The 7,793-nt window shown below is 47.8% G+C and overlaps 1 long non-coding RNA gene across 1 annotated transcript; it reads right to left on the reverse strand.

Annotated features, from left to right (window-relative positions):
* Window positions 1-810: 810 nt before the first annotated feature.
* Window positions 811-7,581, reverse strand: LOC119805762. Its single transcript, XR_005283999.1, has 3 exons — window positions 7,509-7,581; window positions 2,380-3,917; window positions 811-1,037 (listed from the first exon to the last, which is right to left on the reverse strand). It is a non-coding gene; the product is annotated as an uncharacterized LOC119805762 (long non-coding RNA).
* Between the last annotated feature and the right edge of the window lie 212 nt (window positions 7,582-7,793).

Below are 7,793 nucleotides of genomic sequence, written 5' to 3' on the forward strand. Positions count from 1 at the left end.
ATATTTCAGGTAAATTTAAGAGTGTTTCTGCAGGAGTGGGTTGGAGGTGGCATGGTAGGGACTTAGGGACTGCAGAGGGAGGTCCCACAGCTAATGGCAGGAAGCTTTCTTATGAATTAAGGGCTCCTTTTCAAAGTACAGGACTTGTCTGTCACTTGAATCCAGAGTCCCCTTCCATGCCACACCCGTCTGTTAATACAAGAGCTTTCAGAATGAGATGTCAGGGATGGTTTTATAGGCCCTCGGGAAGATGAGAGCACCGTAAATCTCGGTTGAGACTCGCTGCTAGCCCAATTTAACTGTTTTCTCATTATTCTGCGGGGCTAAAACTGGAGCGGGGGCGGGGGAGAACTTTCAGCAAATGAGGAGAAGTTGAAACTTACTGGCTGAAATCACTACAGTGAATTCCGTGTGCAGCCCTATGGCTGATGATTTTATATTAGAACGCGGTGCTCAATTCTACTGCTAATTGCATGCAATAAAAAGGCAGTTTAAGATTGCTTCGTGAGAGCTGCCACTTTCGATATTACCTTAATTTCATCAATAATGTGGGAGCATCTGTGAATCAGTGAACTAGGAAATCTTGCCCTTTGAAAATTATCCACACCCAAATGAAGATTTAAGAATCACAGGCTATGGCAAGTTGCTTGCTATTGTAAATGTAGATGCATATCTGCCTAGTCTCATTTCTGTCGCCCTTAGATTCCCCTATGTTACTTAGGCCTTGAAGGAAATTCCGTGGAAATATTTAGGGGGATAAAAAGCAAAGTCAATCCGCACCAAGTTGAGCAATTGATTTTCAAGCTTGCTTTTAAACAATGATACAGTGTGATACACAAGTCACTGCCCAGAAATGTTGGTCATTTAATAAGAGATCAGTGGGGGCTGGTGGCCTTGCTGTCTTCAGAGTGTCACTGAAAGTAAACCGTTGCCCCAGCATGGTCCTTGGATGATGATGTGAAAGGTTCAGCTGCTCCTAATTGTGTTGAACTTTGACCTTAGAGACGGAAACCATATTCCCTCCACCTGAAGGAGTTCTGTAAACAACAACAGGAGGGTATTAAACAAACTGCTAGAGTCACGCCAGCATCAAAACTGGAACCCACTGGGGGGGATGGTTCAGCTGGTAGAGGGCTTGCCTCGTATTCATGAAGCCCTGGGTTCAACTCTCAGAATATATATGTACTGGTGCACCTTTGTAATCCTGACCCTCGGGAGCTAGAAGGAGGAGCAGAAATTCAAGGCCATCCTCAGCTATTTATTGAGATTGAGACAGGCCTGGGCTGCATGAGACCCTGTCTCCACATGCATGGAACCTAAAAGACTCATTGGTTTGAATCATATCAAAAGTTCTTTTGTAATCACACCAACCCTTACTGAGGCTTAGATCCTGATAACTATAAGGATATGTGAATGTGTTAATGGACCCCTGAGGACCTTGATACAGGACCAAAAAAGCATCCAGATTTTCCCAAGCTGCCATTTAGAATGGGCAACGTAGGGAGAAATAATGAATGACCTGGCCAATTGTTGTGTCTTGCACAGACAAGTCCTTGTTTGTAGCCACGACTCTGCTAGCATTTAAAACTAGTGATAAGTGGTACCTCTCTGCCAATAATTACCTAACATTAATTGCTATCCAAAACCAAACCTATAAGCAAACTATCTACCACACTAGGAGAGGTGGAGGCAATAAAATAGCCAAGCCGGCATTCTTCATGTCTTGCCTAGAGGAGAGTATTATAATCTGAATGAGTTCTATCATTTTACTACCACACTAAGAAATGATGGTATTCGGTCAGAAAAAAAAAAAATGTCTTTCGTCAAGTAACTGGAGCTAGTTTCCAGTAGGGGGTACATATGGCTTCTTCCACTCCCCACCCCTGGACATTGCTCTTCGATTTCACACAGTACCAGATGGAGTTTGTGCACTGTCTTGAATGTTTTGGTTCTCACCCAATGGCATTTATTGGAGGTCAGTATTTTAGTTAGGTCAAAGTGTGGAAGCGACGTTGTGTGTTGGGTGGGCTGGCTGTGTGTCCTCTGACCCCGAACTCTGGGCCAGCCTCCTTCCTCGACAGGTTTTCCTCGCCTCTCTCTTATTCAAAATGCAACCGAGTGTGGCACGGTCCAAGTTTAAAATGTAATCAGGGAAAGAGTTCCTGTCAGGGTGTCAGCTGCTGATCACAGCGAGCAAGCCAATGCCAGGCTCCATCAGCCTTGATGACACCTCTGGCACCTGTCTGGAATATCAAAAAGGCAGGCGGACAAGGAGCAGGGAAACTGCGATTTCACTATCTCAGGCCGTAAACTAACGACTCAGAACCGTCCCACGTCTATTGCTAGTCCTTAGTCGGCAACGGTGGCCATGAGGCTTACCTTTATCCGAGGTAAAGGTTCACATTCGCGGCTATCCTGACGCTCTTAGTGACTGATCTTGAAGTTTCTTCTGTGGTCCCCAGCTTCCCCAGCCAGAGAATGTCTGTCCTGAGACAGACATGTCACAACTGGAAAGTTTGGCCTGGCCTTTTGCCCACATATCTTTGGTCAGTTCTTCTATAATCCTCTGGTCTTGGTGGTCAAGGTCAAATGGGGTCAGGCCTCCCTTGTGTAGGAACTGCAGCAGCTGAGCAGCTGGAGCGCAAATATGAATTCTCTGCTCTCCGCTTTTCTCCCTGTGTGTCTTCCTCTGATGTCGGGAAAGTGATACTGGCCGGCGATCACAGATTCAGCATCTCTCAGAAGTGTGTGTGTGTGTGTGTGTGTGTGTGTGTGTGTGTGTGTGCATGCGTGTGTATGCTCGCACGCGCGCGCACATACACACGCGCATACCCATCCCAAGTTTCTCTGCCACTCCCCTCTCCAACGTCCTTGTTGTCACGGAAAGGAACCCTGGCCCAAAGTCTCTCTTTAGAAGTCACAGCAAAGAGACTGGGCAGCTTTTCAAAAGTGACAGTTGTTCAAGAGGAGCAAATTGGCCGAAGTTTTTCTGGGGGAAGCTCTGAGAAGATCCAGAAACAGGGCTGACAGAGGAAAACAGGGAGAAAAGGCCAGGAGCAGGGTGGTGGGGTGGGGAGGACTCTGCTGGAAATAAGAACTGTCTAGCCAAGGATTCTCAAAGGATTAACTCCCTCCTCCCATGGCAGCATGCAAGGAGCAAGGGCACCTCTTCTCCTTTCCCTTCCCCTCCTCAGTGCCCTTGTAGAGCTCTCTGGCTTACCCGGCAGCTACTCCAGACCATCCACCTCATCCATTTCTCACGAGCAGTTCAGCCTTCAGGGTGCCCAGAGGTCCAGGCACACTGTCACAGACGGTGGCCATTCGCCTTCTTCCCGAATCAGTAGGACTTTGGTCTTTATCTGAGCATTCTTTTGGCAATGCCAGGCTGGGAGAGAAATGGCCTCCCAGGATTTGGGAACGCTCCCCAGCCACAGCCTACATGTGGTGGGCAACTGGCGTGGGTATTCATTTCCATCCGTCTTAATTAGAGCCTGGCTGGGCTGATTTGGGAAAAAACTATTATTTTGGTGGTTTCAGGGACCTCAGGCTGCTCAGAATCAGAAGCCACAGGCAGATGGTTTCTGAGTGAGTTAGTCCAGAAGGCCAGGCCAGGCTCCTTTCTCATTGTACACTGACTCTCACTGCCTTCGCCTCAACAAAGAACTAAAGCAGGGGAATATTGCTGATGGCCATCCAAGGAAGCTGTCACATCTGTTTCCAAATGGATCAAAAGGAAGACCCCCAGTGAAGAGCCACAAGCCATGCCATTGTTTCCAGTCCCGAACCATCTTTCTTCTCAACCATTTTCTCATCAATTCCGGAAACTCGAGTGGCTAATCTTTCATGTGTAAATCCTCCTACCTGAAGCACGCTTGTTTCACGCCAGTTCCTGCACACATGCTTGTTCACGTGGGCCTCTGTAGAAGTAGGTAGATGTAATCAACAGACATCCAGGATGGCCTCCCAAGATTTCCAGCCCTGATATCTGTGCGCGCACGCGCACACACACACACACACACACCCCTATTCTAGTAACCCAGACCAATTCTATTGTGTGTCTGCTGTAAAAATATTTTGTAAGATACCTCAGAACATGGAAACTGTCTGGTATATCTGATATGATCACAGAACCCTAAATCAAGATCCCTTGAGTCTATGGGCAATGAGCAAACCAGAAAGTTTGACTGTTGTTTGCCGACTTCAAGGGAAAGGAGACATAAATGACCTTTCAGACTCCAGATTGAGACCTGCTGACACATGGCAAAAAAAAAAATTAGAGAGAATTAGGTCCTACACCCCCAGGAAATAAATTCTGCTGTCTGTGGGAATGAACCTGGAAACAGGGAGGTACAGGTTGTACCTCACTCCATACTCCCCAGACCCTCTAAACAAGAATCAAGCTTAGTCAGGACCTCAACTTCAATCTTGTGTGACCCACACACAGGTTGCAGATCCACCCAGAACTAGGCCTCGAACCTCCAAAACTGGGGAGGGCGGTGTAGGGAGTGGAGGTGCCTAAGCTATAAGCTTTGGAATAATTCACAGCACAGCAATGGGAAGTAAACACCCTGCTACTATTTAGCCTGCTGTGTGGAGGGGACAGATGAGACTGTCATACAAGCTGCCCAAAGTCACGCAGAAAGCAAACCATACCAGGCTTTGGACTCAGAAAGTGTGGCTCCAGAATTGTGTCTGTAACCAGCAACTCCCCAGCCACACCCCGGCTTGGGGAAAGCCTCTTCTGGCAATAGTCCCCACCCTGGTTCTGCTGTGCTGTATGCATGCTCTCCGCATATGCCACAAAGTTTCGCATGCCCATCTGCTATGCCCGGCTACCGCTCCACGGAGCCTGGAGTGAGGCATGAAGATGAATGGCCACTTGGTCTTTGCATTGTAAGCCCCAGCTGTGCACAATCACCCCGTAGCTCTGTTCCATGCTCTGCCATGGTGTAGATCCCCAGTAAAGGTCTGTGGTGTGCGCAATTGTGAAGAATGACGCCGGGCTTGGGGGCTATCAGCTTCTGACCGTCTCCTATAGGAAAGGCCTCAGATAAAATAGATCCCAGCTGTAAAGCCGCCCCACCTGTGACTTCCTGACTCCTCTCCTATAAAAGGCAAAGGCAAAACCACCCTGAGGAGCCGATGTGAGATCTGGGTCTGTGTTCACTCCCTCTGGTAGGAGCCTGAAGAAAATCAAGTTCGGGCCTGAGACAGAAGCAAGAAGGAAAGTTGAGAAGGTGCCATTTGCTAAGATGAAGGAATTTCTTTAGCATCTTTTTCTCCCTTAAGAAGAGCAGCCAAGAAGCCTTGCGTGAAATAAAAATGGGAAACACAGAGCCCTTGACTTTGCCAAAATGGTCCCTGCCCTGCCCCTTGGCAGGTACCCACCTACACTTTTCTCGTGATTATTCATTAAGCTGGAAGCTGATGAGAAGCTGCGGGTTTTGCTGAAGTATGCCTGCGGATGGCTCAAAGCCCAGTGGGGATAGTGTTCTAAACAGCTGTGGCTTTAGCGAAGCAGAAGTTACTGGGCATAAATGACTACCTGTTATTATAGGCAGGCACTCACGCATAAGCCTAATGAAAACCAAAGTATGGAGAAAAAAAAAGCCCTTAACTCTCTCTGTGCCCTGTCCCTTGGCACGACGTCCTATGACTGAAGTGGGAAATCAGGACACAACTGAGTTTGAGGGCTCTGGGGAGAGGCCACTGTCCAAGACTTTCCACCCATGGAGCTTGGCTTTAGGGGCCAAGCCCTGGGGACAGCCAGGAGAATTTGGCTGGAGCAGTAAGAGACAAATGAAGTCCCAGAAAGGGCCTGTTTTATTGGATTCACTAGTAATAAGCCGGATAATAAATCTGTGGAGCCACAGGAAACAGAGCACCGTAAGGGACTCTGGGTCCTAAGAAGTCCAGGGCCTGTAATAAACTCAGCCAAACAAACGCTGGCAGAAGGGCTGGGGAGACAGCTCAGTGGGTAAAATGCTTTGCATGAGGCATGAGGCAGTCGGGTTCAGTGGTGCGCACCTGTAATTTTAACACTGGGGAGGCAATGACAGGGGATTCCTGGGACTTGTTGGCCAGCCAGTCTTAACAAGTGGGTGAGCTCCAGGTTCAGTGAGAGACCCTCTCTCAAAGATAGATAGATAGATAGATAGATAGATAGATAGATAGATAGATAGATAGATAGATAGATGGATGGATGGATGGATGGATGGATGGATGGATGGATGGATGGATGGATGGATGGATGGATAGATAGATAGATAGATAGATAGATAGATAGATAGATAGATAGATAGATAGATAGATAGTAGATAGATAGGATGGAGAGCAACTGAGGAAGAGACCTGATGTCAACTTCTGGCCTCTGTGATCATATGCATTCTCTCTCTCTCTCTCTCTCTCTCTCTCTCTCTCTCTCTCTCTCTCTCTCTCTCCCTCTCTCTCTCTCTTTTTCTCACTCTATGTTTCTATATGTGTGTGTCTCTCTGACTTTGTCTCTCTTTCTTGCACATGAACACATGTGCGTGTGCATGCATGAGCACGCATGCACACCACACACACACACACACAATGGCACAGGAGGATGTGACTGAGAAATTGGATCATAAGAAGCATGGTGGCCTGGATTTGTTTTCCCACAATGGATGTCAAGCCCAAGCTAGAGCCCCCGCCACCACTTCACCACTGAGCCCAAGATGCACACCAAGGAAGAGCAGAGCTGTTCGTCTACTCAGCTAAGCGCGGCTCGCAGACGGCAAACCTGCTTCAGCTGCCAGCATTCGATGGTGCTAACCGAGATAAAATCTACACAAAGGGACAGGTCATCATCTCTCCTGGCCCAGTCACATGTCCCAGAGGGTCTGAGTTTCAGCAGTTGAGATGGGCATATGTATATTTCTGGTTGATTTTTACTTTAATGGCAGAAAACTCACAGATCCTGTAGGGAAAGTGCATATATCTGTTCTCATATCTGAGCTCAGCCATGCTCTTTATTACTCTGATAAGAATTATGCATCACCAGTAATGCTCCTTATTCCTCCTACATCCTGTGTTCCCTGAGCACTCAGGAAAGAAAAAGTCAGACTGAGTGACCCCAATTCTATAATCAAATCCAGCCTCCTATATTAACCAAAGTTTCATTGTGGGGGATTTAAACTGGGGTCACTGTATCCAACTGAGTTCAGGTAGGATCCACATTTCCCTTAAATTATGCAAAGTTTACATTCTGAGCATATGTTCGGCCTCCTAGGAAACAGTTCATTAGACTTGCAAAGTGCTCCTGGTGTTCTTTAGGATACATTGGCTTAATGAATTAGAAACCCAACTCAAGGCAGCTCAAGCAGGGCTGGGAACAAAAGTAAGGTTTGGGAAGCCAAACCTAGGAGAAAGAGAGGGCTAGCCACACATAGCAGAAGCAACCTTTGACCTGTCCCCATTCCTGCTCTCCACCACCCTACACTGTCCAGCCCTTCCAGTCCCTGCTCTCCCTCTCTGAAGCTTACCTGTATTCACCCATTCCTGAGAATCACATTCCAGCAGGAGCCAGAGGCTGCTCTTCTTCTTCTTCTTAGTCTTAGGAGGAGGACGGAGGAGGAGGAGGCGGAGGAGAGGAGAGAGGAGAGAAGGAGAAGGAGAAGGAAAGGAGAAGGAGAAGAAGAAGAAGACGCCTGCAGATGCGTCAGGGAGACAGAAGAAGAAGGAGCAGCCTGACGAAGCTAAGCCGAAAACAACCACGTCTCTTCTCGTCCTCCTGCCACACCCACCCCCTTCTCCTCCTCTTCTTCCTC

Source organism: Arvicola amphibius, unplaced genomic scaffold, assembly GCF_903992535.2.
Source record: "Arvicola amphibius unplaced genomic scaffold, mArvAmp1.2, whole genome shotgun sequence".
Taxonomy (NCBI): Eukaryota; Metazoa; Chordata; class Mammalia; order Rodentia; family Cricetidae; genus Arvicola; species Arvicola amphibius.